The 15,017-nt window shown below is 43.1% G+C and overlaps 1 long non-coding RNA gene across 1 annotated transcript; it reads right to left on the bottom strand.

Moving 5' to 3' along the window:
• Window positions 1–2,511: 2,511 nt before the first annotated feature.
• LOC137327825 (uncharacterized) lies at window positions 2,512–14,061 on the bottom strand. The gene is made up of 3 exons (XR_010964559.1): window positions 13,998–14,061; window positions 9,491–9,576; window positions 2,512–2,614 (listed from the first exon to the last, which is right to left on the bottom strand). It is a non-coding gene; the product is annotated as an uncharacterized lncRNA (long non-coding RNA).
• Between the last annotated feature and the right edge of the window lie 956 nt (window positions 14,062–15,017).

The raw sequence follows: 15,017 nt of genomic DNA, 5'->3' as shown, positions 1-15,017 counted from the left end.
GAGGAAATGACGAAATAAACCTACAAGGGGATGACATTCCCTTTATGAATTGCTGGAGTAATTAATATATCATGGTTTAAATCATAAAAAGCCATATGGAGAAATTCAATTCACAGTCGCCTGTTTTTCCAGCATGAAATCAGCGTTAGATTTAGGAATTTTATGTTGCGAACTGTCACGCCTGATCTGGACCACAAGTACGCCAGACACCATTTTGATTTAGGTAACTTTTTGTTGTCCAGGCGCCCCTGACTGATACAAGCATTAGGTTCTTTAAATACACAAATCAGGGTCCTACATCAGTTATAGGACCCCAAATGTAAAATTCAGGTACAAATGGACAGAGAACGCACCGTTCATGCACCACCTAGTTCTACAAAGCATTAAGCAGCCTAAGCAGCGATCCATAAAGGGACCACAGGAGGCCGTTCAAAAAAAGGCCCAGCAAATTTTGAGTTTTTATTTTTGTCGACCCAAGAGAAACAGCAGTGCTCCTTCTAGGCCTAAAAGCACTCTGGCCTGCCAAACCAGCAGTCCTTAAAGGGACCACTTTCTATGTATTAAAGTTCAATCAACTGGCTCTGGTATCAGGTGCGACCCATAGCCTGTAAAGAGCATGGCCCTAATTTTAACTAACTCCGCGCCCCCACCCTGCCACCTGGCAGAAACCAGGCCAGAGGGACAGTTAAAATGGAGTGGGGGACTTACCTACTCCATTCCCTTGCTTCTCTGGGTCTCCCTTGCCCTAGAATCTGGAGCCCTCTCCCACCCCTCATCAATTAGCTAACTGCCGGGTACCATTCCCATGGGTCCCTGGCGGCAGCCTCCTCCCGCCCGAGTCCCCGCTCCAGCTTGGCAGCCAGGCAGTGATTTCTGGCGGGTTCGGGCAGGAGTCGTGGCCTGAATATTAAAATCAGGCCTGGGAGGTGCAAGCCCAGACCCCTCGCGCAGACGGATCCCAGCCTGACTTAAAACCAGGACCAATGAAGCAGCAAGAATTGAGTTCCATGTATCAGAAACGAGATACACTGTGCAACATGGGTTCAGCCATGTACATAACAATATACACGCACTGGAAAATGTTTTTCAATTAGTCCCGCACCAGGCAATGCATTCATAAACTGAACTATCAAGCGAGCTAAAAAGAATGTAGTTCTTATCTGAAGTAAACATATGGTTCTTCTGCAAGAATAAATACGTTTGTTCATATGTCTGGAAAACTTGCAAAACACAAGCCAACTTACTTTTTCAACCTTCATGTTTGCTTTTGGACTTGTCTCTAAAATCCTCATCCCATGTTTCTTTGCCAATTTTATAATTATTAACAGACATGTAAGTACATGCACACTGCACTCATTTCTTTCTACGTATTAGAGAAGAAAATGGCTTTAAAATTGTCTTAAACTGAAACTGTTCAGTTTGTTGAATTTTCATGACCTAACCATTCCAAGCAACATGAACAGTTAAAGAAGAATTCTTCCCTTCAGTTTTCTCCCCTTTCCCCTCTTCCCTGAAGGTAGTGACACATGCTGGGGTGATGTTCCACATCAGCAGTCAATCTCATTCATATGGCCATGTAAGCCTGGACTGTGAGTGGCACAGGGTAGCACAGCCAAAAACCAACCCTGTTATCACCTGGCATTTTTCCAATCATACTTCCAGCTGGGGGCACTGGACAGCAATAAGCAATGAAACCCTGGATGATTTTTACCTTTCTTATCCCAGGAATATTGGAACTAATTATTGCATGCACACACCGACCACAGCCAAGATCAGCTGACTCAGCATTGACCAGGGTTTGAATCTGAAACCTTTCTGTTTTGGCTCAATACTAAAGGAAATAAAAATTGGGAGAGATGTAAAACAGGCTGCCGATTCTGTATCACCCATTTTACACTATCTCACAAAGTCAAAATTACCCTCATTGTGTTTTAAACCACTTTTTAAAAGTAGGTTGTCAAGAGAGGAAATGACAAAAACCATAAAAAAGAGATTCTCTTATTCTGGGAACATAGGAACAGGAGTAGGCCATTCAGCCCCTGGTGCCTGCTCCGCCATTTGATAAGATCATGGCTGATCTGTGATCTAACTCCATATATCCGCCTTTGGCCCATATCCCTTAATACCTTTGTTTGGCAAAAAGCTATCTATCTCAGATTTAAATTTAGCAATTGAGCTAGTATCAATTGCCATTTGCGGAAGAGAGTTCCAAACTTCTACCACCCTTTGTGTGTAGAAATGTTTTCTAATCTCGCTCCTGAAAGGTCTGGCTCTAATTTTTAGACTGTGCCCCCTACTCCTAGAATCCCCAACCAGCGGAAGTAGTTTCTCTCTATCTACCCTATCCATTCCCCTTAATATCTTATAAACTTCGATCAGATCAACCCTTACCTTCAAAACTCCAGAGAATACAAGCCCAATTTGTGTAATCTCTCCTCGTAACTTAACCCTTGAAGTCCAGGTATCATTCTGGTAAACCTACGCTGCACTCCCTCCAAGGCCAATATGTCCTTCCGAAGGTGCAGTGCCCAGAACTACTCACAGTACTCCAGGTGCGGTCTAACCAGGGTTTTGTATAGCTGCAGCATAACTTCTTCCCCCTTGTAGTCCAGTCCTGTAGATATAAAGGCCAGCATTCCATTAGCCTTACTGATTATTTTCTGCACCTGTTCATGACACTTCAATGATCCATGTACCTGAACCCCTAAGTCCCTTTGGACATCCACTGTTTTTAACTTTTTAACCATTTAGAAAGTACCCTGTTCTATCCTTTTTTGATCCAAAGTGGATGACCTCACATTTGTCTACATTGAATTCCATTTGCCACAGTTTTGCCCATTCACCTAATCTATCAATATCGCTTTGTAATTTTATGTTTTCATCTACACTGCTTACAATGCCACCAATCTTTGTGTCATCGGCAAACTTAGATATGAGACTTTCTATGCCTTCATCTAAGTAGTTAATAAATATTGTGAATAATTGAGGCCCCAAGACAGATCCCTGCGGGACTCCACTAGTCACATCCTGCCAATGTGAGTACCTACCCATTATCCCTACTCTTTGTCGCCTTCCTAACCAAGTCCGTACTTTTCCCTCGATTCCATGGGCTTCTATCTTAGCTAACAGTCTCTTATGTGGTACCTTATCAAATGCCTTCTGGAAGTCCATATAAATAACATCCATTGACCCTGTCCACTACTTTAGTCACCTCTTCAAAAAATTCCATCAGGTTTGTCAGGCATGACCTAACTTTCACAAATCCATGCTGGCTCTCTCTGATTAACTGAAAATTCTCGAAGTGTTCAGTCACCCTATCCTTAATTATAGACTCCAGGATTTTCCCCACAACAGATGGTAGGCTAACTGGTCTATAATTCCCTGGTTTCCCTCTCTCTCCTTTCTTAAAAAGCGGAGTGACATGTGCAATTTTCCAATCTAGAGGGACAGTTCCTGAATCTAGAGAACTTTGAAAGATTATACTTAGGGCATCTGCAATGTGCTCACCTACTTCCTTTAAAACCCTGGGATGGAAACCATCTGTTCCTGGGGATTTGTCACTCTTTCGTGCTATTATTTTCTTCATTACTGTTGCTTTACTTATGTTAATTTTATTGAGTCCCTGTCCCCGATTCAATATTAGTTTTCTTGGGATTTCCGGCATGCTATCCTCTTTTTCTACTGTAAATACTGACGCAAAGTAATTGTTCAACATGTCCGCCATTGTCAATGACAATATCCCCACTTTCAGTTTTTAAGGGGCCAACACTGATCCTGACCATCCTCTTTTTCCTAATGTAACTATAAAAGTTCTTCTATTGGTTTTGATATCCCTTGCAAGTTTCTTTTCATACTCTCTTTTTGTAGCTCTTACTATCTGTTTTGTGACCCTTTGTTGATCTTTGTATCTTTCCCATTCGCCAGGATCTGTGCCATTTTTTGCCTTTTTGTATGCCCTTTCCTTATGTCTTATATTCTGTGTGTTATTTTTTCTGGATAATTCTATCTCATCAATGGTGATTCCATAATTTTTTCTCTGCCTTCCAGTTATCCGACTATCTAGATGCCTCTAGATCTTAATGGCACTTTTTGAAACATTCTTCTTCCTCCTTTTCCCATTACTTTTCTGCCTTCTTCTCCTTATTGGGTACAGCTCCATGTCCCTCCTCCCCCACCAGTACCTCCTTCTCCCTATAGCTCAGCTACTCAATGCTTATTTAGTTGAGCCACATGAACCACTGCAGGGTTTCTTTAACAGTGCATTTACTTTACAGCTCAATTTCAGCAACAGATTTCGGTGTAAGATAAATCAGGTGACATTGTGTCCTCCAGATGCACCTAGATGCTTCTCAAGGGGAGATCCAGCAATGCAACAGTACAAATGCTGTGCAGAGCAAGGGAACAATTTTCTGCCTGCTTGGATAGGCCGGTGATGTGGTTTACCAGTCACTCTCCTGCAAGGACCTTCAGGGCAGGCTGTTAATAAAACTGCAAATTGTTTGCTTGTTGCACCAGTGCCATGGAATCTGCCCAGCATTGTAAACTGGGTAAATTCTACAGCACCAGGAACCTTGAAGCAATTCTAAATAATATAAATGCACCAATGTGCTGTGATACCTTTTAAAATTTCTCTGCTGAAGCGAAGAATTTATTGTGATTGTCATAGGTTTTCCTTACAGGCAAATTTTAATCGTTCTTATCCCTGTTGTCTGATGTGTAGCCGTTATAAATTGAAAAGATTTTGCTTCTTACCTACATCATTCCAGTTCTTTATAAGAAATCACTGTTTATAGTGATCTTAAGGAGGTGTTTGTCCTTGGCAGACATGGATTACTATTTTGTATTGTTTGGGCATGTGCAAATATGCAAAGTATGCTGCAAAACAGTTTTGCGTCCAGAATTTACCATGAAGAATGCTAGGAATTCAAGTCAAAGTGTTTTTAATGATATCAGGACTCAATGATAACATTTAACCTGGCAAAATGTGGGAAGTGGTATTCCACAAGGATCAATGCTGGGACCACCATTGTTCACCTTATACATAAACGATTTGGACTCGGGATTTGGAAGTACAATTTAAAAATTTGCGGATGACACCAAATTGGGGGGCATAGTTAATACTGAGGAGGACTGCGACAAAATACAGAAAGATATTAATAAACTTGCAGAATGGGCGTGTAATTGGCAAATGAATTTCAATATAGACAGGTGTGAGGTGGTACATTTTAGTAGGAATAATAAGGAGGCCACATACTTGTTGGAAAATAAGAGGCTAAACCGGGTGGAGGAGCAGAGGGATTTAGGAGTACAGACACACAAATCACTAAAATTAGCGACGCCAGTTAATAAGACCATAAAAAAGCAGACCAAGCACGGGGTTCATTTCTAGAGGAATAGAATTGAAAAGTAAAGAAGTCATACCAAACTTATACAGAACCTTGGTTAGACACACTTGGAGTACTGTGAACAGTTCTGGTCTCCACACTATAAAAAGGATATAGAGGCACTGGAGAAGTTGCAAAAAAGATTTACCAGTATGATACCAGAAATGAGAGGTTATACCTTTTTGGAAAGGTTGAATAGGCTGGAGCTCTTTTCTCTAGAAAAGAGAAGTCTGAGGGGTGACCTGATAGAGGTCTTTAAAATTATGAAAGGGTTTGATAGGGTAGACGTAGAGAAGATGTTTCCACTTGCGGGGGAGACCAGAACGAGGGGCCAAAATATAAGATAGTCACTAATAAATCCAATAGGGAATTCAGGAGAAACTTCTTCACCTAGAGAATGGTAAGAATGTGGAATTCACTATCACAAGGAGTAGTTGAGGCAACTAGCATAGATGCATTTAAGGGGAAGCTAGATAAACACATGAGGGAGAAAGGAATAGAATGTCGATAGGGTTAGATGAAGAAGGCTCATGTGGAGCATAAACACTGACATGGACCTCTTCAGCCGAATGGCCTGTTTCTGTGCTGTACATCCTTTGTAAATCTACCTGTCGCAAATGCATCTGTCCATGACAGTATTGGTAGGAGTGACCACCGCACAGTCCTCATGGAGACAAAGTCCCGTCTTTGCACTGAGGACACCATCCAACGTGTAGTGTGGCACTACCACTGTGCTAAATGGGATAGATTCAGAACACATCTAGCAGCTCAAAACTGTGCATCCATGAGGCGCTGTGAGCCATCAGCAGCAGCAGAATTGTATTCCAGCACAATCTGTAACTTCATGGCCCGGCATATTCCTCACTCTACCATTACCAACAAACCAGGGGATCAACCCTGGTTCAATGAGGAGTGCAGAAGAGCATGCCAGGAGCAGCACCAGGCATACCTAAAAATGAGGTGCCAACCAGGTGAAGCTACAACTCAGGACTACATGCATGCTAAACAGCGGAAGCAACATGCTATAGACAGAGCTAAGCGATTCCATAACGAACGGATCAGATCAAAGCTCTGCAGTCCTGCCACATCCAGTCGTGAATGGTGGTGGACAATTAAACAACTAACGGGAGGAGGAGGCTCTGCAAACATCCCCATCCTCAATGATGGCGGAGTCCAGCACGTGAGTGCAAAAGACAAGGCTGAAGCGTTTGCAGTCATCTTCAGCCAGAAGTGCCGAGTGGATGATCCATCTCAGCCGCCTCCCGATATCCCCAACATCACAGAAGCCAGTCTTCAGCCAATTCGATTCACTCCACGTGATATCAAGAAACGGCTGAGTGCACTGGATACAGCAAAAGCTATGGGCCCCGACAACATCCCGGCTGTAGTGCTGAAGACACGTGCTCCAGAACTAGCTGCGCCTCTAGCCAAGCTGTTCCAGTACAGCTACAACACTGGCATCTACCCGACAATGTGGAAAATTGCCCAGGTATGTCCTGTCCACAAAAAGCAGAACAAATCCAATCCGGCCAACTACCGCCCCATCAGTCTACTCTCAATCATCAGCAAAGTGATGGAAGGTGTCGTCAACAGTGCTATCAAGCGGCACTTACTCACCAATAACCTGCTCACCGATGCCCAGTTTGGGTTCCGCCAGGACCACTCGGCGCCAGACCTCAGTACAGCCTTGGTCCAAACATGGACAAAAGAGCTGAATTCCAGAGTGAGGTGAGAGTGACTGCCCTTGACATCAAGGCAGCATTTGACCGAGTGTGCCACCAAGGAGACCTAGTAAAATTGAAGTCAATGGGAATCAGGGGGAAAACTCTCCGGTGGTTGGAGTCATACCTAGCACAAAGGAAGATGGTAGTGGTTGTTGGAGGCCAATCATCTCAGCCCCAGGGCACTGCTGCAGGAGTTCCTCAGGGCAGTATCCTAGGCCCAACCATCTTCAGCTGCTTCATCAATGACCTTCCCTCCATCATAAGGTCAGAAATAAGGATGTTTGCTGATGAATGCACAGTGTTCAGTTCCATTCGCAACCCCTCAAATAATGGAGCAGTCCGAGCCCGCATGCAGCAAGACCTGGACAACATCCAGGCTTGGGCTAATAAGTGGCAAGTAACATTTGCGCCAGACAAGTGCCAGGCAATGACCATCTCCAACAAGAGAGAGTCTAACCACCTCCCCTTGACATTCAACGGCATTACCATCGCTGAATCCCCCACCATCCACATCCTGGGGGTCACCATTGACCAGAAACTTAACTGGACCAACCATATAAATACTGTGGCTACAAGAGCAGGTCAGAGGCTGGGTATTCTGCGGCGAGTGACTCACCTCCTGACTCCCCAAAGCCTTTCCACCATCTACAAGGCACAAGTCAGGAGTGTGATGGAATACTCTCCACTTGCCTGGATGAGTGCAGCTCCAACAACACTCTAGAAGCTCAACACAATCCAGGACAAAGCAGCCCGCTTGATTGGCACCCCATCCACCACCCTAAACATTCACTCCCTTCACCACCGGCGCACTGTGGCCGCAGTGTGTACCATCCACAGGATGCACTGCAGCAACTCACCAAGGCTTCTTCGACAGCAGCTCCCAAACCCGCGACCTCTACTGCCTAAAAGGACAAGGGCAGCAGGTACATGGGAACAACACCACCTGCACGTTCCCCTCCAAGTCACACACCATCCCGACTTGGAAATATATCACCGTTCCTTCATCGTCGCTGGGTCAAAATCCTGGAACTCCCTTCCTAACAGCACTGTGGGAGAACCTTCACCACACGGACTGCAGCGGTTCAAGAAGGCGGATCACCACCACCTTCTCAAGGACAATTAGGGATGGGCAATAAATGCCGGCCTCGCCAGCGACACCCACATCCCATGAACGAATAAAAAAAATTCTTTGTAACCCCTGCCAATCACAAAATGTATAACTTTTTAACTTGGCTAAATAGCAGATATATCAGGAGAGAAAAATCATTCTCTTCTTACTATTGAAAGACAAATGGTTGTCCGTGTGAACTTCATTTAAGGTTTTAAGTTGCAGCAGAAATCAAATATGATGTGTTTATCAGTATGGCATGCTTCATGCTAATTATGGGCTCAATCCACATTTATTTGAAACTTCTCAAAGACAATATTTAGATGTTTCAAATAAAGCACATATTATAGATTATTTCTTTTCTAACCCGATTCTATTTTTCATTCCCCTGTTTATATTTAAGGTAAGTACTTCAGACTTTGTGATGAGCGCCTTCATATCAATTCCTATTTCTTATGCCACCTTTTCTTCATAATGTACTTCCCTGGCCAAGGTGAGACAACCATTCACCCAGGAAAGTGGAAGAAATGTGAAACTTACTTAAGGAGCTTATAGAATCATAGAATCATACAGCACAGAAGGAGGCCATTCAACTCATCATGCCTGTTCTGGCTCTCTGAAAGAGCTATCCAATTAGTCCCACTCCCCTGCTTTTCCCCACTTAAATAAGAACATAAGAAATAGGGAGCAGGAGTAGGCCTCAAGCCTGCTCCGCCATTCAATCAGATCATGGCTGATCTTCGACCTCAATTCTACTTTCCTGCCCGATCCCCATATTTCTTGATTCCCCTAGAGTCCAAAAATCTATCCATTTCAGCCTTGAATATATTCAATGACTCAGCATCCACAGCCCTCTCGGGTAGAGAATTCCAAAGATTCACAACCCTCTGCGTGAAGAAATTCCTCTTCATCTCAGTCTTGAATGGCTGACTCCATATCCTGCGTTTGTGCCCCCTAGTTCTAGACTAGGGGGCATAAATGATCTCTCAGCATCTAAAACAATCTCTCAGCATCTAAGCCAATTATTTAGTACCTGCCTAAAAATAATGCACGCGGGGACGTAGTACAGCCATGTTAAGAGTTTGTTTGTGAATGTCACTGGTTGGAAAATATCCCCGAATTCTATGTGTGCTTCTCATTATACTAAGCTAGCACGATATTGCAGCATTATCACTGTTGCTGGGACCTTCTCATTTTGTGATGTTTATACTTTATTTGCTCTGAGCATGTTTTGTCCATTTTACATGGATTGTTGTGACTAATCAAATTCTTACCTCTTCTCCATTCTTCTTAGAAAATTCGCGTTCATTTCTCTCTCATAGTTATTTCCAATGATAACCTTCTCTGCATTTTCATTTTGCTGAAAACCGAAATAACAGAATAAATTAGAGATTAAACGGATGTGTATTGAGCCAAGTATAATCTCAGTCCCAACACAGAATGAAAGCTGCTCAAAACTCCCTCAGTAGTTTACTGGGCAAAGGCACTGACAGACCAGAAGTTCCTATGTCCCATCACCGATCTGTGTTGAGTTAGCTGATCTCAGCCAGAGCAGTAGTTGGGGTGCTACAATAGCCTCAGCACCTCTAGACTAAGAGGGGGGAAAAAACTAACTAGGGTTTCTGCCCCTGATAGTTATGCAGTGGCTCCTGCTGGAAACTGCCTGTGAATAGATGGTTTCCATGATGAAATAGTCTATTGATACAGACTGTCCAGGCTGGTGAGTGAAGAATGACCAATGGAGTGACAAAACCCATGGAACCATATTCCAACAAATCTTCAGAAAAGGAGGGGAGAAAATTTTTGAAAGAACTGCATCATTTCTATTCACTGACCCTAATCCATATTGGATACTGCTTCCCAGAATTCAGCTGCACTAGAGAGTTTCTGAGGAAAGCCAAAATGAGTTATGCAATATTGGGAGATTTTAACCCCACCCGCCCAGCAGAAACCAGGCAGGTGGGCAGTTAAAATTGTCCAGGTTATTTACATGCCCAGGAGCAATCTGGAACTGACCTTTCCCAATCTCCTCTATTCAGTAGCCGGCAAGGAAACGTGGCCAAAGTTGGCGGGGACCTTTTTTACATATGCATGTTGGGGCCCGATGACATCATCAGGACACGACTGTCATTTTAACTGGACAGCCTGAGCGGGAAACCACAGTGGCTTTCCCACCAGGTGAAAACAGTGGGGAAGAGGATCAGGGCCTGAAGAGGCCCAAGCAGGTAAGTTTTTTCACTTTCTTTGTGGGGCCAGGAGTGACAGTGGGCGGCCTCTGGACCATATGGTTTTTCATTGCTTCCCAGGTGGATGGGAAGTTGGCTGGCGAGATTTAAATGAGTCCCGGGAATTAAAATTGCCCAGGCCTCGTTTCTGAAGCAGTGAGAGAGATTCTAACTTACACCACTACCCATCCGCCCAAAACCCACTGAGAGTTAAAAACAGGGCAATATTTTTGTTTTGTTGATAGTAATCATTTTTATGTTATAAATGATATGATGCAATGATAATCATTCAACGATATTATCACCAATTGAGTACATGCTTTATGAATAACATCTCTAGTGTCTGCCATACACTTCGGTCTCTCTTCTACATTGTAACTATCAACTTTCTTCTTTCTCACTGATTAAGTGTTTAAGTCTCTATATTTTTCTCCTTTCCCTTTGTTTAATTTCTACTTTACAATACTTTCAATATTCACCAATCATATTATGCAAGATCTTTCTCTCCAATTTCAATTTTCTCACCAATCAACATTCCACCAAAAGAAATCCACCCAATCATACTCAAACAACAACAACTTGCATTTATATAGCACCTTTAACATAGTAAAAGGAACCTAGGCGTTTCACAGGAGCGTTATCAAACAAAATCTGACACCAAACCATATAAGGAGATATTAGGAAAGGTGACCGAAAGCTTGGCCAAAGACATAGGTTTTAAGGAGTGACTTAGAGGAGCGAGAGGTAGAGAGGTGGAGAGGTTTAGAAAGGGAATTCCAGAGCTTAGGGCCTAGATAGCTGAATGGTGGAACAAAGGAAATCGGGGATGCGCAAGAGGACAGAATTGGAGCAAAAAGAAATTGTCTGAGACATAGATGCTATGTTAGTTCTGCATCCGTTCCACTACATGCCCCTAAAAATAATACTTATCACATGATAAACAATAAAAACAAATCCAGGAACATAACCTCCCCCGCCCCTTTCCCGCAAGTCTGAATATCCTGGACTCTTGTGTACACTCTCTCCTCCCAGACTGCAATTTCCAAGAGCCACCACCTGTGCTGATGGCTGCTGACTAGGATCGTAGTTCAGATGCTCACTAAGTAGAGAGCAAAAGGGAAAGTGAAAAGAATTAAGAAAAAAAACATAAAGGAACATAGAAGGGAAAAGAGGAGAGAAGTGGCAGAGAAAGAAGTGAACAGAAGAGTAAAGCATTTTTTTAAAAGCACAGAGCAGCCCCATTATGCAAAAGTGCAGGAGTTTGTTTCCAATGAACAAACTGCCAAAGTTACTTATCCAGACAGGAACTGGGAGGAGGCAAAGAGACAAGACGAGTTTGCTGAAAATGCATGTGTTCAGCAAATGAAAAAAGGTAGATGGACATGAGAGATTTAATTGCAGATGAGTGACATGGTCAATGGAAGAAAGTCTTGAGAGAGAGAGCGAGCAGCAGAAAGTTAGTCAGGGAGCAGCACAAGGAGACACAATGATTAGAGAACAGCAGAGAAACCAGAGAACAAATATTACAGAAACTGCAAACAGAAAGGAGGAATGAGGGAGTGAAAAATAAAAATAGTGTAGAAACTGGAGGGAGATACAGGCAGATACAAACAAACAGATAGGAACAGATGTCCAGAGAAATATAGTCGGAATGAGGGAGAGAAAATAATACAGAAACTGCAGAGAAAGATAGAAACAGACACCCAGAAAAAGAGAGAGAAAAGTAAGGACAGAAAATATAGGCACGATAAAATACTGAAGACAGAGAAAATACTTTTTAAATTACAATTGAACTATAAACATTCTGAAAATCTTCTAACACTGATTTCTAAAGAATTGCAATCCAAGAAATAGAGAAAAGAGACACAAATGATATTGCGGGAAAAGGAGAGTGAAACAGACCCTCTTGGGGAGAGAGATCCTCTTGGGGGAAAGGAAGAGGGATGGAGTGAGACACTTGCGAAGGGAGAGAAAGAGAGAGATTATCTTGGGGACTACACAGATAGAGACAGATGTGAGAGAAAAAAGGAGTCTATTGAGCAGGTGGTGAGGAGAAGTGGAGAGAGAGAGTCTGTTATGGGAAAACCCTGCTGAAAGGGAAAGAGAAAAAGTGAGATGGACACCCTGCTAACTGAGGAAGAACTAGAGCGAGAGAATACAATAGCCTCGAAGGAGAGAAAAGATACAGAAATCATTTGCTGGGAATTTTCTCGGCCTCAGTTTGTCTAATGCTGAGCGATCTGGATGCTGGGACGAACCAAGTGGCCAGATCTGGGTCCAAACCTGAATCCCCAATTAAATGTGCTGCTCTGACATTGCAATTGCTCCCCTTATAAACCAGGTTGATTGGGCCTTGTTAAAATAATTAATCTTGCCGGTGACACAGCCTTGGCCCCCAAAGAAAAGCCCAGAAAATATTTAAGTATTGTTCCATTACAAAGGGGGCTGTTGGAACACCTAGCACTTGTCTCCTGAGGGTAGAGAGGGTGGGGAAAGGCCTAACAACCCCCTCACCAGAACTGGCATAGCTGATATCATGGGACTGGCAGGCACTATAGATATGCTCTTGGTGGTGTGGGTGTATGCTATTTGCATGCAAAACAGGTGAACTCCCCAACCTCGCAAACTTTGACAGAGTCAATGGCAGAGGCCCAGGTAGGCACATCTCTGCACTTATGCCAGCGTGCACCCTTGAGGAAATTTGGACTCATGTCTCTTTTCCCTAGAACATCCATTTTCATCCCTTACTGCCTGTCGCCCACCCTTCCTAAATGTACCCCTGTATAAAAGAGGCTCTCGAGGCTGCTAAGCAGCAGCCCATAGGCAGAAGTGGCCACTTTCAAAAATAACTGTGGTCTGCTATTGAAGACTTTATTAATATTTTTCTTTCTCCCATTTCCCCCTTGCTGATAGCTGTACCAATGTTTTATTTTGATATTCCTGACTTTTGTACCTCAGGAAACAATGGCATTTTCCTTAAGTTTGCCACCTGCTCTGACAGCTATTCCTCCATCAATCTGCTGAACAATTGCCAATGGCTCCATCTGTGCTGCATCATGATTGAAAACTATTCTCTCCACTCGTATCTCCATGGTTTCAAGTCCATAGGTCAGAGGCTAAAGTGCACATAGCATGTGACTAGCCGGGCTTTCCAGTGCCATATCTGACTTCAGCATCTCAAGCAGTGCCATGTCTTTCTGCAGCCAAACCAGTTCAATTACTTGGTCTGAAATATTCTTATGTGTGAGAGGCACTACATAAATAATTGTTGTTCAGCAGAGCTCAAATCCAGTTGTGTGCATCCTTGGCAATTGGGCGTAGAATTTCTTTATTTTTATTTTACTCACCACTATGCAATAAAACATAACCCAGTTTATAAAAATGAATTTACGATTTCATCACACAAAGGAAATCTGCCCCCTCCATGTTGGTTAAGCGGAACAAGAGATAACCAATGCATTTGCATTAAATAACACAACAAAGCAAAAGATTAAGGAGTTTAGAATATTACATCTGCTTGCCTTAGATATAAGATTTGTACCAGTTTGTTACTTACCAATGCTTGAATTGTTTTCTGTGATTACATCTGCAAAATTTCATAGCAGCTTAGCCTTTCCAACTCCTTGAGGATAATATGAGACATATAATTATGGTTCTTTTTTGTCATTGTGTTCTTTCCCAGTGTGAAAAGATAGCAGCTTTACATCACTGGGCTACTAACACCTCAGCTCATTCCCAAATGTTGTGCTGTAAGTTCTTTGTCAAGACTCGCACAATATTTCCTGTTGCAAAACACAAAATGATAAAGTTTGCCAAGACTACTAAAGTCTGTGATTGTTTATCTAAAACACCCAATTTTAAACAATATCCGCATTCGGCGTTTGTTGTGGGCAGGGTGGGGGGGGCGGTTGGTGGGCAGGGGGGTGGTTTGGTGTCTACCACTGGTGTCTTTTTCCCTTTTTCAATTTTCTTCCTTCCTCCTGTATTCACCCAAGTGGCCATTCTTCATCTGTGAGCCTAGATAGTGAGTGCCAGCAGACTATTCAATCATGAAGGGCATCACAGCCAACTCTGATTCTGTCCCCCCATCCTCACCCAAAATCCACATGTGTACACTTTTCAGGAGAGCACAATTACCACTATTCTGGAATCAGAACCCTCGCTGATTTTCTTTCCTCTCTCTAGCCTACAGACCAGGAGATGATTGCATTGGCCTAATTGCTGCACAGGCTTAAATCAGCGAACTCAGCAAAGAGTAGGGGATTGAATCTGAGTCCTATTGATCTGAATGACTTAGTGCTGCACTATACAGTCCATCTACCCACACAGCCAGTGGAGCTGATGGTAATTTTGTTTTGTTTTGTTGCCTTCCACTTTCCAGACTTTCAATGCATAGGATAAGCCAGGTGGGCGGAATGGCCGCCCTCTTCCTTGTGTAATCTTGTGATCTGTATAACGTTTCAATTAGTTTCTAGTAGCACTTGGGATGTGGTACCTCATACCCTGGAATCAGTTTTTAATATATATCACAAGACAATCTGGTGACCTGTGGTTACCCAAAGGTAGAGCATTATTA

The sequence above is a fragment of the Heptranchias perlo genome, chromosome 1 (assembly GCF_035084215.1).
Source record: "Heptranchias perlo isolate sHepPer1 chromosome 1, sHepPer1.hap1, whole genome shotgun sequence".
Classification (NCBI taxonomy): domain Eukaryota; kingdom Metazoa; phylum Chordata; class Chondrichthyes; order Hexanchiformes; family Hexanchidae; genus Heptranchias; species Heptranchias perlo.
This window is presented reverse-complemented; position numbering and strand designations above follow the sequence as displayed.